We start from the raw sequence: 19,554 nt of genomic DNA, 5'->3' as shown, positions 1-19,554 counted from the left end.
TGGAATGTATTTAATTCCAATAAAAGCTTTCCATATTTTACATCTTGAATTTTCAGTTATGAAGATTTTAATATGGTCAATTTTAAAAACATATTACTAACAAATCATTTCAATTAAGGCCTTAATATCAACCATTAATATAAATCCGTTTACATTAATAAACCATTAATATAAAATCTTTTTTTATTAAGAAATCATTAATACCGAAAAATTATATTCAAATTATCACTTACATATACGATTCATCATTGAATCCGCGACTCACATTTATTTTCAGTTGTTTCTTTTCTTCAAACTTTCTCCTACAACATCGTTAATGTTGCTTATAACTTCTATCATCATTCTCTACTATAAACATTCACTCTTGTGCGCTAGAAGGTCAGTACCTTCTTTCGCTTTTTATATTTTTTTCGATTATTTTTTGTTCCTATATCAAATGTATGTATTCATATATTTCGATTTTCTTTATCACAAATTACATGAAATCAGTTAACTATTTTTCTGAAACTTTTCAAATAAACATGAAAAGATATTAGGTACCTTTAACAAAACAAAAATTAACTATCTTTGGAACTGACATTAATTACGAAAATATTACTTTTATATATTAGAGATGATTATGAATTTTTTTTTTAAAATTTTTATGTCATAAGAATTCGGTTAATTTTGGCATGATTTTAAAATATCATTGAAATTATTATGTTTTTGTATATCATATCAACCTACTTTTTTTATCTTTGTATAGTAACAATAAAATTTATTAATTTACACAACAAATATAGATATTTCAAATTTTGTAATATTATTATACCTTACAAAATACAACTCCCTCCAAAATAAATTTTCGCCAGTAATTTCATCCATAATTTCAACAAATTTAAATTTGTATTTTCTTTATATAATTTTTTTTAATGATCCTGGTTTTTTTTTCTCCAAAAGTATATCAAACACTTACGTCTTAGATAATGTTGCCCTATTATAATTATTATTTTCCAAAAGTATATCCGTTTAATGAGGAATTTGATATAATAAAGGAAGTGAATGTTAATTAAAATGAGATATATATTTCATAATTATTACATGAGTTTATTAAAAAAATTAATATCAAGGTGTAAACATTAAACATTTTTAAAGTGAAATTTCAGAATACATACAAACGATGATGTTGTACAATGAAATATAAAATTGAATATACCGAAAAAAAAACACTATTAAAGCAGTCAATCTTGAAAATAACATAGTTATGAAAAATTATAAAGTAAGTTAAAAATTATAAGATATTAGGAGATTTGTAAAAAGTACATTTAGTAAAAGCGTTACGGTTATTAGAAAAAATAAGACCGTTAAGATTAGTGAAAATACAATATATAAATTAAATTATCACAATAGTAATGAAATATCATTATTTGATATTTCATATAATTGATAGATATATCAAATTACATTGATGATATACTAAAATTATTCAAAGTTGCGCCAAAACTAATGCAAAGTTCTTACGAACACTAAATAAATAAGAACAAACATAAAAGCTAACATTTATATTTATAATCAATTTAAAATAAACCAATCATGATTTAGAAAAGAATCTTCATTGATGATATACTAAAATTAAATCTATATAACATTTAACATTTTATAAATTATATTACATAACTTTATTTGAATAAATGAAATAGTTGTCAATATTTAATGCAATAGAAAAAACGGTATATTGGTTGTCAATATATGTTTAAATTAGGTAACATTATTATGCAAGGAACGTCTAATTAAAATGCTTATAAATATATAAATATAATAACTATATGAAACGAGGAAAGTCGTTCAACTAATAAAATAAAAAAATGATGTCTACAAAGAGATCATTCAATGATTATATATATTTATCGTTTTTAATGTATTTTCTACACATTTCAATAATACCAATAACCATATATTTTTTTATACTCATTATACAATATCTATAAACGATTATATGTTTTTTTATACGTTTCTCGCGTTTAACGCGGGCTATAATCTAGTTATTATTATTAGACAAAATTGCAAAAATGGTCTATATGTTATGATTTTTTTCGAGGTTTAGGGAAAGGGAGCTGATAATTCCACAACATCTTTTTATATATCCACGGATTTTTAAAGTAAATTGACAGTTGTGCCCTTCGTCATCTATCTTTAGAAAGCAATTAATTTATTAAAGGCATACGCTCATTTTTGATAAACCATTACACCAAATGAACTCATTCCTCATCTCACTGTGTTGGAGATCCCCTTGAACCACAGTCTCCAATAGAATCCTATCACCTGCGACCATCATTTTCACCTAAATTAATGCATTTCTAGTAATAAGCTATACTGTTCCAATTCCCCATTTTAGATCGTTTGTACAAAAAAGGAAGATAGCTATTAAGAGGGGAAGAGAGACTTGCACCAGCGGACTGGAGTCGATAAGGACAAACCGATTGTTGTCAACATCTGGAATTGTGATCATAAGCAAGCATAGAGCCATACCTACGAGGTTAATACAGGTGCAAAATGTGAACAACGCCGCTTTCTCTCTTCTTGGAACCATCGTGCCTTCGAACCTGTTGCAAATTGCATCAAATCAAAAATACAATAAAGAGTCATTGAAGTATCAGGTCCCAATGTATGGCAGATAAACGTAACGATCGTTCTCAGCTGAAACCACTGTCCTTAGCCCATCTTCCTCACTCACTTAGGTCTCACTTCTAACTTCAGTTTCAATCTCAAAATCCACAAAAAATATAAAACCAAAATCAAACTTAATGTTCATAAATATAAACAATCAAAGCATCAGAAGTCCGTACCTCATTCTAGTAAATTACGAAGGGGGACTGATTTCTAAACAGTAAACTTCAAATATCCACAAAATTCGCCATTTAAAACTCGATTTCTACTACTCTACATTTACTATTACATATACATACAATTCCACAGAAAACTTAGTTTAATTGCAGATAGATATACAATAGCCTAAGATGAGCTGACGAATAAACCCAAGGAGGTGTAACAGGTAGCCCTAGAACAGCCGACGACGGCATCTACAAACACAAACAGAGGGTCGTAAGCGGTGATTGTTGCAGCCTTATGAAGCGATTTACTATTTGAAGATCCTATACTCTGGTGATTTTTAATTTAGGTGGAACATTGAGAGAAGGGAAAGGCCATATAAATGAGGGGAAAAATAGTCAATATGGTTTAAAATGCGTGGATGAATAAAAAAGAGTCGTGGCAATATCACCTCCCTTAGTGAAAACCTCGTTTCTTTTGGTTTTATGGTCCTTTTGAGGTAGTTTGCAGGGCCGGACCAAGCCCAGGGCAGCAACTCTTTATGGGGCATCAATTTTTCGTGGTTTATTATTGGTATTGTAATATTTGGGCCAAAATTCATCTAGGTTTAGTTCATCAGGGAAGCGTTAGTGCGGATACCTAATTATGCGCTAACTGGAAAATCGATTTATCAAGCATCTCAAGCGTTTGGCTTCTTAATTAATGAAGATGATGAAGACGAGGCATCTGCTTCTGTTGAAAGATGATCCGTGATTAAATTTAAAAATCTTGATCTAGCATAAAGTAAACTCAGGGTTTTTTTCTCTCATCCTGAGTAAGTCGCTTCCCCTAATTTCTTTCTTTCTGAAGTTTTGAACGAGCCTCAAATGTACTAAATTTCTTATCGTTCTTCAAGTGGTGATTGAGTTAATCGGCCCTCCTAAAGTCCTAATCCAGTAAGCCTTTTCTATTGTTTGAAATTTCTTGCATAACCAACGTGAAGTTGTAAAAATTAGATAGTGATTGTTGATTAAAATTTTTGTAATTTTTGTTTTATGATATAGCTTACTGTTGAAGTGAAGTTGTTGATCAAAGTTGTAGTTTTATCGATCCAGACTTAAACTGAAGTTGATCAAGTTGTAGTTTTATCGATCTAGACCTACTATAAGATTCATTAGTTTTCGAGGTAACTTTTTTCCTTCAATTTCTTGTGACTTTTATAAGGTTTTCTGTAATAAGATTTTCTTAAGTTCATGATGTAATTATTTTTTTAATCTTTTATTACTCTAATGTATGCTAAATTCTGGTATGTAAATTCCAAATTTGAAATGTTGATATGTAAATCCGATTTTCAAATTCTGATATGTGAGTTCTAATTTTAAATAACTGGTGTGTTTTTGATTTCTGATTTATCTGAGGTATATGAAAACCTGATGTATGTCAAAATCTGATATGTTATTTTAATTTCTAAAATTCTGATGTATCTGATTTCTGAAAAGCTGATATGGAAATTTTGATATCTGAATTCTGATATTGAAAAGCGGATGTGTTTTTTGTATAATATGATGTAGTTTTTCTAAATAATCTAATTAGTTATTTTAACTTATGAAAACGTGACGTATCAGATTTATGAGATTTTGATGTTAATTTAATTAATGAAAATATGAAATGTTAATTATGAAATTTTGATATTATTTTTTGTTTTTGTATAGGGTGTGGTTATGGATAGCCAACTTCAGGTTGTATCCTTTTTGCTTTTATTGTATCTTTTTGACTTTCAATCTTTTTTTTTCTTTAGTATAAATATGATTCTTAGTAAACTAGTATTGGGTGCTGAAAGTAGAAATCAAAAAAAGAGAGAACAACATCTTACTAATAAGTTACAAGGCTCTTTAAATAGGAATTTTGTTAGAGGTGATGAACTTGATAACTATTTATTGAGTTACAAACTATTGCGGGAAATATTGTTGGATGAAGCCTAAAAAGGTGAACTTCTTTAGACAACTATTCAAATTATGGAGTTTGCAAAGGAAATGAACATGTTTCTCACAAAGTTGCATATAATATTTTGTTGTTGGTACACAGTTTGCTTCCACAAAAAGAAGTTTTTGTGAAATTGAAGTTATTAAAATTATATCTTCGAAGGATCATCACTCATGAATGATTATACAGATTCATATTTTTTAGTATAAAAAGTCAATTTTTACTAAGTCTTGATTATCATAAAATAAGATATTGTATAAAGGCATTGTTTTAGATCAATTTTTGTATGTTTTTGTTTGTATAACCTTGATATAGTTTGACTATGAGATTTATTTCGGTTTTGTTGTATAACTTTTTTTATATATAAGGGCATTAATTTAGTATCACGCCCCGGGCATTGAAAATCAATGGACCGGCCCTGGTAGTTTGTTTGTGGTTTTGGTTCATCGGTAAACTGAAATGAATTTAATGCCCTTTTGATATAGTTTTTATGTTTTTTCTATTTAATTTAAATGAAAATAAATAAATAAGTTGGGCCTCTCTCTCTCTCTCTCTCTCTCGGATTTGAAGAGAAAACCCAGATTGATTTCTTCAACTTCACCTCTCCTTCATTTGTTCAATTGTTCTAAAACTTGCAACTCCTTCATCTGTTCTAAAACCTGTAACTCTACAACATTACAATGGGTGATACAAGGATGCACATCATTATCAGAGCTTGATCTTTTATATAAAACAAAAAAATTAAGCCCTCGATCGAGCCTAATTTAAAAAAAATGACTTTAATTCCTACCAATTAGGGGAATCGGATCCATCTTGCTGGATGAGTTCAAAGTTCAAACTTATATGTTAATCATATCCTCTTTCTACATGAACATCTGATCCAGGACGACAACAAGTGCCATGGCAACAGTTGAATCGATCTCAGGTTGCAGTACAAACAAACGGAATACATCTCCGCCAAAAACGACTCCTCACACGGCTTCCTTCGGCATAATCTCATCCACGCGCCGTCGTTTCTCATCATAAACACCGCAAAACCTCTGCGAGTACAATCCTTCAATCTCTTACATCACCTTCTTTGTCATGGATCCTAGAGCAAGAGCACTCACGTGTGTAAGGGTTTCATGTCGAGGAAGTTAACTTGTTTCGTCACCGCTTTAATTCAACCATCACCGATTCATCTCCATCCCATCGACATCAAGGTTAGTGTTGGATTTTTGTGTCTAATTTGTGTACTTGATCTAGATTGCTATTGGTTTTGATTTTTTGATTTTGAATTCTGAGTGGGATGCCAATCAGGGAAGTGAGATGGTAGGTTCGAAGGTCTACTATGGCTAACCTGGATCGCTTGAGTTTCAATTTTGGGTCGTTTTCGTATCATTTCGTGTTCATCTTCTTTAGTGTGTGTCTCACACAATCGGTAAAGGAAATAAAGAAAATAGGGTGAAGGGTATACAATCCAAATGCAAGAATCGATTATTTAAGAAGTGTAAATCGGATCTTTGATGGTGGAATCAATGTTTTCAAGAAAGAAATTGCATCTCTAATGCTGGAATCGATTATGAAGAAGGGTTGGATCGCAAGTGGGTATGCATAGGAGAGAGAGGTCCAACTTTATTATTATTTCCTTTTTTTTATTTAAATTAAATAGAAAAAACATAATATATATATATATATATATATATATATATATATATATATATATATATATATATATATATATATATATATATATATATATATATATATATATCAGAAAGGCATTAAAGTTATTTCAGTTTACCGAGGGACCAAAACCACAAACAAACTACCTCAAAAGGACCATGAAGCCAATAGAAACGAGGTTTGGACTAAACCTCGAAAAAAATGCGTATTACAGATACCATTTTTGCAGTTTTGTCTTATTATTATTATTATTATTATTAGACAAAATTGCAAAAAAATGCGTATTACAGATACCATTTTTGCAGTTTTGTCTTATTATTATTATTATTATTATTAGACAAAATTGAAAAAAATGCGTATTACAGATACCATTTTTGCAGTTTTGTCTTATTATTATTATTATTAGACAAAATTGCAAAAAAATGCGTATTACAGATACCATTTTTGCAGTTTTGTCTTATTATTATTATTATTATTATTATTAGACAAAATTGAAAAAAATGCGTATTACAGATACCATTTTTGCAGTTTTGTCTTATTATTATTATTATTATTATTAGACAAAATTGCAAAAAAATGCGTATTACAGATACCATTTTTGCACTTTTTTTTGGATTGGTGATTCTTTTGACTTATAAAACCATTACTCCTATTGTAGCGACTGATAAGATTTTTTTGTTGACAAAAAATACCTTTAAATAATGTAAACTTAAGGGAAGATTTGATTAAGCATAATTAGTTGTACATGATATAATCACAAGGACTTAACACATGCGTGCATCACTTCCAACCATTCCAAGGAACTATATGTAATTAATTAACCATGGCACGACACATGTCTCGTTAAATTCAAATGTAATCTAATCATCCAACCTTTCATATAAATGTTGTTTTGGATTACTGTAATTTAGTTACAACTTACAATATATGTAAAGATATGTATCTGAGTAGATTAAATTCAATCACTAGTCATTTTATATATGAGAAATTGACTGGAATATTTGATAAAATGAAAAAAAAAAAAAAAAAAAAAAAAAAAAAACATTTGAGGGCAAATTTGGAAAATGACGTTGGTAAGAAAAGACCTTATTTGTAATTTCTCAGTTTTCCCTTGTTTTGACTTTTTAGTTATGTCCATAGGTGACAGCTTTTGTAAATGAAAATTTTAAAAATAAGCAAGTAACATACAACCCATATTAGGTTAAATCAAACATGAGCAGAGTTTAATTTCCAAGTAATAAATAATAATCAAATACAAGATCTTCAACTAACAGTTCTGAACTACTCCATATAATTTACCTCCACATATACAAACAACAAACTCAGATAATCAAGACATAAAACTAAAAGTAAATTTGAAAAATTACGAGTTAAAAAAATAATGAACTCCACATTACGGAAGATTAAGCAAAGTTATGAACTTATATATCAATTAATCAACTTCAGTTGAAATTGAAAAGGTATTCTAAATCTCTAGCAATGAAATGATCTTGAATCACTAATGTGATAAGATAAAAATAATGTGCATCAAAATCATATCGATAGTATAACTATAAGTCTTGAAGGTGTGTTGCATGAATCAACCAAATTGATGCATTATGTTTACGATGTCAAAATACATGCATACCTTAATCGGTAAGAAATAACAACTATTTGATGGCTTTGGGTAGAACTTGGGATGAAATCGATGGATATAGCTCTTGTTGGTCTCCTTGTGCGGACTTGCTGCTGCTGATGCATCGTGTAAGTATTATCATCCTGGGAAGTACAATGGAAGAAAAAGGAAATGGGGCTCTTAGTATGATCATCATAATAACCAAAACATCAAATTCCAAAAAGAGTAAATAATTGAGAGATTATATGAATCACTAACCCTTGGGGAAAATATATCATTCCAATCTTATTTGTGAAACTTGATCTTTAAAGCTATCGTCTATTTTGACCCTTATTATAAAAAGGGTGAAAAACGAGTATGTGGGGCGTACCTGAGGTGTACGCTCAGCGTACTCGTCAACGTGTAAGTGACGCGGAGACCACCGAGTACGTTGGGTGTACTGGGCCCAGAGTGAAAACCCTAATTTAGGGTGAGTCCCCTATATAAAGGATATGATGGCCTCATTTCTGGCCACCATTCTCAGTCAACAAACCCTAAGTGTGCCCTAACCCTCGTTTAGAGCTTGTGTGTGTGTTTATGAGCCTTTAAGAGTTCTTGTGTGTTCTTGAAGAGAAGAGGAAGCCTTGAATAAGAAGAAGGAGTTGGAGTCCAAGCTTCTAGATCCGAGCGTATCTGAGTTGGGAGCCCCTTATTGGGGTATAAAGCTTCAAACTTTACCTCTCTTTTGTTATGAGCATCTTAATGGAGTATATTAGGGTTTTGTCCCAAAAAGGTGGAGACTTGATGAGATCTTGAACTCCAGAGACTAGGACCAACCCCTTTTGGGCATTTGAGTGGTGTAATGTCATAAAAATCTATTATTGGTTGTTGGAATCACTCCATGCATGATTTGTGAGTTCCTTGAGACAAAAGAGTGTATATTTTGAGTGTTGGTGACCATTTCAGCCATGCAAGGGCTTCAAGTCATTGACTTTATGGGTTAGGAACTATTAGAGAGTCTGGATCTATGGGATGAACCAAGGTCTTAACTGTTTAAGACCAAATGAGTGAGAAAGAGGAAACTGGATGGTACGATGGGCGTAAATCCAGTACGTGCGGCGTAAGGGTCGTGCATCCTTGATGCCTGCATGACAGCCGAGTACGCGCAGCGTACTCCCTGCTATTGACTTTTGTTGACTTTTAGGGTTTGGTTAAATTGTGGACTATTAAGCCTATGGAGGGGTAAAATAGTCTTTTACCCTTCAGTGAGTTTGTAGAAGGGTTAGTCTAGCTTCTTGAGGACCATTATTAATTAGGGATGATTATTATATGTGTTAGGCGGAGGCTAGACCGGTGGTTAGAGTTCGAGATTCCCGAGCACGAGATTTTCACTTGCTAGTTACGAGGTGGGTCTTCTCACTATACTTACCTTGAGTGGTATCTTATGCATGACCAGTGGGTCCTATGTGTTTGTGCTATGTATTGAGTTATCCTGCTATTTGTTTTATGCATATTGTGTATTATATTGAGTTGCTGAGTTGTGGGACCGGAGGGTCCCACTGAGACACATTGCTCGGGGGGTCTTATTGAGTTATAGCCTCGAGTGGCTGACGAGCAGTGTGTGGTATTTTGGGGAACTCACTAAGCTTTATGTTTATCGTGTTATGCGTTTCAGGTAGTTCCGAGGATCGCGGGAAGGCACCGACATGATTGTACACACTGGCGAGAGATTGTTTTTATGATTCTGGGATTGTGATTTACATTGTGAACAATTGAGACATATGTGATTTGAGAATTATAAAATGGGTTTTATTGTGTTTTGAAAATGAAAATTTTGTTTGGAAATTTACGTCGTTACATCATCTGTGTGAAACATATATTAAAGTGAATAATAAGACCAAAAGAGTTTATTAGAAATCAATATGATTGCAAAGGGCTTTTAGGAGCAAAAACTGGCATTTTTTGGACATTAATAGAGAATGCATGAATGACATGTTTTTGTTAAAGGCAATAGTACCTCAAAAAAATTGGCCCTGGGAAAATGCATTATCTTTAATTCCTTAAGAAGAGGCTTAACTAGGTAGCGCTTATCGGATACCATTATCTTCAAAAGAAATTGATCAAAATTAGTCAAAATTTGTTTATTAAAATTAGTTAACCTGAGGCTGTAGCTCGAAGTTCGGTCATTATAAGGATTACGACATTTGATAAGGTGGGATCTAGGCCCATTTGGTGTGGGTGATGTATTAGAAGTGATCCGGGCGTTCGGTTCGTGTTTTGGAGCCTAGGGTATTTTGGTAAAGTGGCAGTTCGGGATTTTGCGGAAAATGAATTTTTGTTCGGAAAGTTTTAAGAAAGGTATGAGTTAATAGAAGTGTAGGGCTTCTCGTTACCTTTTCGTGGATATAAGAATCGTCGAAATCGGGCTTAGAACGAAGAAGTTATGGTCTTCGGAAGTTTAGTGGTTTTCAGGCTTAGCCGAGTACACGGGGTGTACTAGTGAAAAAGTTAGTACGCGGGGCGTACCTTGGAGTAAGCTGGGCGTACTGACCAAGATGGTCGCGAATGTTCTTTGGAGTACGCTGGGCGTACCAGAATTACGATGGGCGTACTCAAGTCAGATCAGAACCCTATTTTAGGGTCTTGGACCCTATTTAAGCTCCTTATCTCATAACCTAACCCTAATATCTTCAGCCTCCACCCTCTAAAACCCTAGAAATCGTCATATATCATTCATGGTGACATTTTGAGCTTATGGAGTCCATTTTGGGGATGTTTGGCCCATTTTCAAGAAGATTGAGCTTGTTGCAAAGATGGGAATCAAGGATGAGCTTATAGATCTGGCTTTTGGGACTCATTCTCAACTTGATGAAGGCATAAAGCTTTTAACTTGATCATTCATCTCTTAGATCTACCATTTGTGAGTTTTTGGTTCATTTTGGTCCCAAGTATGAGATCTAGTGGTCTTGATTTCATTCCAGGAGCTTTGAGTTACCCCTCTTAGTGTTTCTGAGGTTCAAGGTCCATAAAGTTGGCACATTTAGAGTTTAAGACCATCTATGTTGGAGTTTGAGCCATTTCCATGAAAGAAGAATGTTATTTGGTCTTATTGGGGGCATGCAAAGTCACCAAGTCTGTGACTTTATGGGTTTGGGCATTATGTGGGACTCAGATCTGTGGTTTGGACTTATGACTTAAAGCATTAAGTGATTAAGGGCAAAAGTGAGGCTAAAGGGCAGTACGCACAGCATACAATCCATTAAGCGAGTACATGCAGCGTACTGCTGAGTACGCCCTGCGTACTCAGCCAGGTTAGGTTTCGGACTTTGGGCTTCGGGTTTGGGCCATCTGTTTAGGTCCTAGATTCTTGGGCCCTAATGGACCATCAGAGTGTTTGTGTTCTTAACTGAATGAAGGATTGAATCTTAGGTTAAGGCCCAATAAGGAGCATGGGCCCAATTTGGAAAATTGGGCCATTCATGGGCCTTTATGGATCTTATGATTTTGGACTGCGTGTTTTGGGTCCTATTGGGCCATCAGGTTTTGGAGTTGATATTTATTTGTGGAGGCCCATTATGGTTTTGAGCCCAAATTGGAAAATTAGGCCATAGATTGGGTCTTAGGGAATTTTTGATAAATGGGCCTTGTAGACTATTGGGTTTGGGCCCAATTTGGAAATTGGGCCATTAAAGGACTTATGGACATTATAGTGTCAGACTTTTGTTTTGGGATTGGGCCTTAGTTTTGGATCATACTGGGCCAGGGGTAGAATGGTTATTTTACCCCATGCATGGATTAAGGATTATGGTGTGGGACCCAGTTGCTAAGTGGGTATATTTGTTAGTATTGATAGCTCGGGAAGTCGGCAGGGCAGCAGATAAGGATGACATTCGGGAAGCTTCTGCTTTCGAGGTGAGTCTTCTCATCATACCTATGGGTCTAAGGCACCAAGGCCAGCCCATTATGTGATTGTGGTATATGTGTTAGTCATTCTATGATTGATATGCTATGTGATTGTGTGTTATTGGATGTAAGACCATGTGGGGTAGCCCATGGCATTCCTAGGTAAAGACCATGTGGGGTGCCCCATGGCATTGGATGTAAGACCATGTGGGGTAGCCCATGACATTCCTAGGTAAAGATCATGTGGGGTAGCCCATGGCATCCTTACAGGTTTTATGTATGCATGGCTTGTGTGATATACGTAGCTTTTATAGCTAATATGATATGTGTTACATGGATTGTGTGTGGGGTATGCTATGGGGGACTCACTAAGCTTTGTGCTTACAGTTTACAGTTTTGGTTTCAAGTATCAACGGTTTGGAAAAGAAGGGCTCAGATTGATCGCAATGCACACACCTATGATTTCCATAATGAATGATTTTGTGATGAACTCTAATAAATGTTTTACTTAATGATGATTTGAAATGTTTGAAATAAATGGTATCAATCTTTTAGCTATATTAAAAATGAAATTTTTACCCTCGATTTTTGGGTCGTTACATAACTATTTCATTATCTTGAAAAGAAATTGCTCAAAATTAAGGTAAAATGATGGAAAAAAACACAACATGAAGAACATGAGGAGAATCAAATAAAATGAACGGATAAAATCCAATTTTAAAATACCTCTCGTCCATCGCAAGTTGTCGAGTGTAACGCCCGTAGCTCAGGGCTAGTCAATTTAGAGACGATAAATGTCAAAAATGACTTTTTGATAAAAGATTATTTAGGATGAATAATCTTAACTAAGTTGTAGTATATGTTACAAGGATTCCGTACATATATAGAACGCCGAAATCCGAGTTATGACGAAGAAGTTATGACATGTCGAAGTTTCGCGAAAGAACCGGCATGACACTGAATGACATAAAAAGTGAATTTGCGTTGGAGCGATTTTTAGCCTTATTGATCTAAACTAAAGTCTTAGTGTTCGTTAAACCGAGAGCGTGCATAAAAAGAACGCTCAAATCTGACTTCGCATGAAGAAGTTATGATTTTCCAAAGTTTCAGCATAGCGGTATGCAGCCCGAATACTCGATTTGAGATCGAGTGATTTCTAGCCGAAACAATCTAAACGAGAGTCGAAGATCTTGTTAATAGTAGTGCAACGGTAAAAAGACAAACGAAAACGACGTTCAGATGAAGGAGTTATGAATTTCGAACAGAGTTTTCCTGTCCCGACCTACTAAAAATGATATATTAACAATATATTAAAACCAAATTCAAAATTAGCCGACAAAGTCTAAACGAGAGTTGTAGAGCATAATCTCACCTACGCGCCGATATAAAGAACGTCGAAAACGGAGTTCGTATGCGAAAGTTATGAATTTCTGAAGTTCGGGAAGCGAAACCCCAAGACTATCAGAGACCACGATGTGAAATCAGTGGTAACGACGTGGCATGTCTTCTGACTAGGGTGGCAAAATTGTACCATGGAAAACCAACCAACATGTTACCAACCGAACCAAGAAACTTGGTAGCCAAGATATTTGGTAGCCAACATGTTTGGTTGGTAGTACCGTACCAACTGATCAATGTTGGTACGGTAATGGTACAAAAATTGGAATACCATGGTAATACTGTACCAACCAATTCATTTGATATATATATATATATATATATATATATATATATATATATATATATTTCAACTGTTATTTGTATTTAGTGTTTACTGTTTTAATAACATTATATTAGTCATTTGGCCGTGTTGGTCAATAGTTATTACCACGTTAAAGCGCAATATTAAAACGTTACTTTAGCGTTACTTCAGTAGAATTCTTTTGTAAACTAAAAGAACTATATAACTAATTTCTATATTACACATCAAAATTCCGATGTCTTTGCTTATTTTTAAATATTATAATAGAAAATTAAAAGAAGTTGGTATATACCATTACCAATTTGTACCAACCAAACTTGTTGGTAGCCAAATAAATTGGTACCAAATATACTTGGTACGGTACCAGTAGGAATTTTTTATACCAATTATAGTTGGTACGGTACACGGTTTACAGAAAAATGAATTGGTACCGTACCAATTCCACCCCTACTTCTGACGCCTCCTAGAGTCTACCAGACCGAACTTGCGATGACGCATGCAGTGACGATCAAGCCCATGACGTGAAAGTACTGTTCACGACATGGAAAATGAGAAATTTGCCCTATAAATAGAAATCAAGGGCCAGCCGATTATGGTTGCTGCATCTCTTCTATCCCACTCCCGATATACTCACTAAGCCTTATTTTAACCTCCTGAAGCCCCGGTATCAACCCCGAGACCTGTAGCAAGTCTCGAAGCCCGAAGATCCGGAGAAGAAAAGAGTTTCTGTAACGACCCAATTTTCCTAACCAAAAATTTTTGTTTAAAAACGTTACTTTAGAAATATTAATAACCAAAAACATCGTTTGATCAACCATAACATAAAGTGAACCATGTCTGAAAATCAAAACATACAACTAATCAGAATATCAGAGTATCAGTCCCAATGAAGCTTGTAAATGCGGAAACCGGAGAGTGTATGTGTGTGTGACATGCTGCTACCGCGCCGACTCCTTTCCCCTCGCTGAGGAGGTACCTGAAACCAAAACTGAAAACTGTAAGCACGAAGCTTAGTGAGTTCCCCCATAATACCCCATACCATGCATACATATAACAACCAATGTTCCGCTAGGAGTTACGGGCCCTGCCCACACTCGGGAAGATACGGGCTCTGCCCACACTTCGCTAGCCGGGAGATACGGGCCTCGCCCATACTTGTGAAGATACGGGCCTTGCCCACACTTCGCTACCTGGGAGATACGGGCCTGGCCCACACTCCAACCTCGGAGAGATACGGGCCCTGCCCACACTCAACCGCTAACACATATCACACAAGTATCATGCAGACAACAAGTATAAGCAACTCTATCATATTAACACATATACCATACTTGACTGAACCCAGAGATACGGGCTCGGCCCACACTCTAGTACTAGCATTTAGTCTACGCGGGTCGGCCTTGGTGCCTTAGACCCGTTCCTACTGGAAAGGAAACTCACCTCGAAATAGCTGCTGGTCTGTGTGGGAATTGATCACCTACTACTGCTGCTGCTGCTTCGGAAACCCTCCGGCTGCAATTCCCACAATATACTCAATCAAACACTGCTCGCTGACCTTTGGGTAAAATGACCATTTTACCCCTGACCTTGCCCTAAGCCAAAGCCAGATTCAACTTTCAGTTGACCCGACTCGCCGAGTTGGCTTTCCAACTCGCCGAGTCCCTACCCAAACGACTGCCCTGAATCCCGATCCTACCCGTCGAGTTAGGCGACGACTCGACGGGTTCACCTTCTTAACCAATATTCAAGTCCTTCATCCTACTCGCCGAGTTGTATGAACAACTCGCCGAGTTCATCTTCATCCGATGAACACTTACGCTAAGACTCGCCGAGTTGTATGAACAACTCGTCGAGTCCATCTTCATCCGAAGAACACTCATGCAGCGACCCGCCGAGTTGTATGAACAACTCGTCGAGTCTGTTCTTGATCTAAGGAGATTGCCTAGAACTCGCCGAGTCAGGGCATTGACTCGCCGAGTACCTCCATAGATGAGTTAGGCTTCCGACTCACTGAGTCACACCCCGTGACTCACTGCTCACTCGACACTACGAAAAGGGGACAAACTCGGAGACTCGCGAATAGACTCGCCGAGTCATATGAACGACTCGCCAAGTCGTTGCCATGCACCTACTGAATACACGGATTTGCTCGATTCCAATCCATGCCATTCATAGATCCGGACTTCTAGGACACTAATCACACGTAAAGTTTCCAACTTTACGTGTGGATATTCACCAATATGGATTTTAGGGCTCAAAATGTCTCAAAAGGGGTAGATCTAGGGCTAACAAGCAACATGGGCTATAAAGCTAACAGATCTGAGCTCCTGGAGTTCGATCTTGCCTAGATCCAGAGGCCAAACATCTTATTACGACATATAATGCACATACAAGCTTGGGGAAATGACCAAGAAGGACCCAAATGAAGTATTAAGCATAAAATCATGGGGAAAACGGGTCATACCTCAAAGGAACTGCTGGAAGAACACAAATAATGCCTGGATGGCTTCCCTTCTTCTGGATCTACTTCCTTCCTCCTTCCAAACCTTCAAAAACACACACACTAACTTCAAACTCTCAAAGAATAGCTTAGAACGAGAGATATAGGGCTTTAAGGGTCAATGGGGGCTGGCTTGGGGCTGATAAGTCCTTTAAATAGGGTGCAAACCCCTAAAACTTAGGGTTTCATCCAACAGCTATGACTCGCCGAGTCCAAGATATGGACTCGCCGAGTCACCAACTTAAACGTGTCCCAGGTCCCGCATCCACTCGGTGAGTCGGACCTATGACTTGCCGAGTCCAAGGCTAAAAGAAAGGAAATACTCAAATAACATTTACATACCAGGAACCGGGTGCTACAGTTTCCGAGCCGAAGCTCTGCCCGCGAGAAGTCCGGTGTGTGAAGATATCCCGGTTTCATCGAAGAATACTACCATTGCAAGCCGTAGTGTTGTCCGATCATCTTCTGATCAAGTGAGTGTATAGTTACGTTCTTCTAACACATAAGTATAAAGTATTTGCTATGAAATACGTGTTATGTGTTTATATATTGTTGTTTATTTGAGATGTTGGTGGAATGGATGAACTATATAGGTTTTAATGAGTTAAACTGTATATGTATTTTGTAACTACAAATATGTTGGGTAGGACATGGATAGCTGAGATCCGTGAGTATGGATTAGACCAAGAGGTTAGTTTTACATCCGGGATTATGGATCAGGTAAAGAGATAAAACTTGTTATTAGTCCAGGAGTATGGATTCAGACTAAGTTAATTGTCCCTAGTCTGGGAGTATGGATTGGGCACAGTTATTGATCCGGGAGTATGAATCAGATCATGATTAAGGTATAGTTAATTGTCCCTATTCCGGGAGTATGGATTGGGTATAATTATTGATCTGGGAGTATGAATCAGATCAGGAGGTTAGTTTTAGATCCGTGAGTATGGATCAGGAGAAAAGGTTAGTTTTAGATCCGTGAGTATGGATCAGGTGAAGAGGATAGCTTTAGATCCGTGAGTAGGGATCAGGTAAAGAGGAAAACTTTAGATACGAGAGTTTAGATCGTGTCGTTTTGAGGATCGATGGGGGTGGAATAACAGTTGCCTTTATATGGTGAAATTGTACAAGTTTGAATGTTCTATATATATAAATATATGATATAACATTGTGGGATGAACACTCTATATGCTCACCAAGCTCCCAAGTCTGACCCACTCAATTTTCTTTGTATCACAGGTATCAATACGAAGACATATTTCACTGAGAGATTAAAGGAGATGTAAATCACTAGTGTAAATAAATGTATGTTTTGTTAATGCTTATGTGTCTGTATCGGAACATGACATCCCGAGATTTTGTTATATAATGAAAATACATTTCTTTAAGAAATGCTTTGATAAATTCTTATCATATTTTGTTTTGGGAATAAATTCCGCAACCGTTTTCTTTGAAAGATTACTCTGGTTTTTAAAAACAAAGAATAAACAAATCGGTCTTTTCTGGCCGTGAAATTAGGGATGTCACATCGAGAACATGGGATGACCTTCGTCGGTGATGATGGTGGCAACCAATTTGATCGGCAAGGATGAAGTTGGTGAGTATGATAAAGATCGATTGTGGTTTATCATCTATTCCCTGGTGAGAATCAAATCTAGAAAAAATAGAAGAAGATGAACTGGAACAGATGATAATGGAGCGTGGAAACTTTAGATCGAAGAAGGAATGTGTCATCTCGGCTAGGGTTTTCCAAATATGAGAGTTCAAGGTTGAGTGATATATTCATAATGGGATGCGACACACGAGTTTAGTGATTTACCGAGATTTAAGGGATACGAAGTTATCAAACTGAAATACTGATTTTAATGAACGCATTGATATGAGAAGGAATTTGGAGAGGGATTTACTGACTGATGTTGTAACATAAGGAGGAGAAGGGTATATTGGGTATTTCATTTTGAAAGTCTAAGATGTTGAGGAGATGCCACGTCATATTAAAGGTACTCTTTTATAAGAGGAGAGATCATATATCTCATAAAGATTACCCGAAATACGTTGTGTACAATTCGATAATTTTCTTTTATGGTTGTAAGAAAAGTAAGTTGGGGGTAAATAAGGTAATGTGCTTTAAGTTTTTAATAGGTAAACGGTGTTTTTACTTTTTTTTTTATTTCTTGTAGTGGGAATTTTAAACATAAAACTCTAACTTTTTTTTTGTGGTTTTTGTTTCAAATCTTGTGTTGTAACATATCTGTCATTACTTTTTATTATTTCTTGCGGTGGAAATTTTAAACATAAAACTCTAACTTTTTGTGTGGTTTTTGTTTCAAATCTTGTGCTGTAAACTTATCTGTCAAGAAGACGCGACCAGGGGCGGATGTAGCATATTGGAAGGGTATGTAAATGCATACCCTTAAATAATTATCAGGATTACTCTTTCTTCATTAAAAAAAATTATATATTTATACATTTATTATAAATGCATGCCCTTGTCAAATTAAATGCATACCAAAACTATAATTTCAACCTAAGATTCTTTTTCCTTATATTTGACCGCAATGATTTTTTTTTATTTTTTTATTTAGTAAATACATGTCATTATTAAAAACAAATCCAAACGAAAAAAATAAAATAAAATCGTTAGAAATTCTAATAAAGTTGGGTTTATCAACAAATCATAAAAGCTACAAAATATTTGAACCAAGAAAAATACAAACTCTATATCTATCACAAATCACAATTTTTATAAAACCAACTAAAAGATAAGAAAATAAATCCGAAAAATCAAAGCCAAATAAACCCTAACCGTTGGACACACTTTCGCCTCTCTTGTCACCGTAGAGTTTGACAAAAGAAAGTGAGAAACTTCGAATTTGTTCGTCTTGATATCTTGCTAACATCGTCTTCAGGTAAGTTTTTGTTTTACTCTTGTAATCGCCTTCGGTGGTTCATAGTTTCATGTTGGATTTTGTGAGCTTTAAATCAATTTCTCTTCTTCACTTTTGTGTGTTTCTTTATCAATATTTGCTAACTGTTAAAGATATAGTGAATTTACTTTCTTGATTGTCGCATCATATAGCTGTCATTATTATTATATTGATAAATAAAGACTAAAAAGTACATATGTATTCGTAATTGATGGTGGAGTCAATGGCAATTTATATTTTCTATTTAAAAAGGCATGTGGCATGTCACTAGGTGATTATGTCAAACCAATTTCCTTATAGGCATATTGTAGCACAGGAAACACTATACATATATTTAACAATGTTATATAAAATTAAATTAAGATGATAAAGTAAACTATGGTTTATCAGTTTATGTGTTTAGCTTTTTTATTTATACTTTTATTTTATCTTTAAGATTTTTTATTTATAGTTTTATTTTATCTTTTAATTAGGTTTAATTACTACTAGAAATGTA

The 19,554-nt window shown here is 35.0% G+C and overlaps 2 long non-coding RNA genes across 2 annotated transcripts; one reads left to right on the top strand and one right to left on the bottom strand.

The window, feature by feature from the left end:
• Positions 1-2,100: 2,100 nt before the first annotated feature.
• LOC145074403 (uncharacterized) lies at positions 2,101-2,915 on the bottom strand. Its single transcript, XR_013691833.1, has 2 exons — positions 2,826-2,915; positions 2,101-2,743 (listed from the first exon to the last, which is right to left on the bottom strand). It is a non-coding gene; the product is annotated as an uncharacterized LOC145074403 (long non-coding RNA).
• Positions 2,916-3,164: 249 nt separating this feature from the next.
• LOC145074402 (uncharacterized) lies at positions 3,165-6,305 on the top strand. The gene is made up of 4 exons (XR_013691832.1): positions 3,165-3,743; positions 3,852-3,973; positions 4,500-5,972; positions 6,070-6,305. It is a non-coding gene; the product is annotated as an uncharacterized LOC145074402 (long non-coding RNA).
• Positions 6,306-19,554: the final 13,249 nt, after the last annotated feature.

Source organism: Lactuca serriola, chromosome 9, assembly GCF_051521515.1.
Source record: "Lactuca serriola cultivar US96UC23 chromosome 9, Lser_US96UC23_V15, whole genome shotgun sequence".
In the NCBI taxonomy this organism is placed as follows: domain Eukaryota; kingdom Viridiplantae; phylum Streptophyta; class Magnoliopsida; order Asterales; family Asteraceae; genus Lactuca; species Lactuca serriola.
This window is presented reverse-complemented; position numbering and strand designations above follow the sequence as displayed.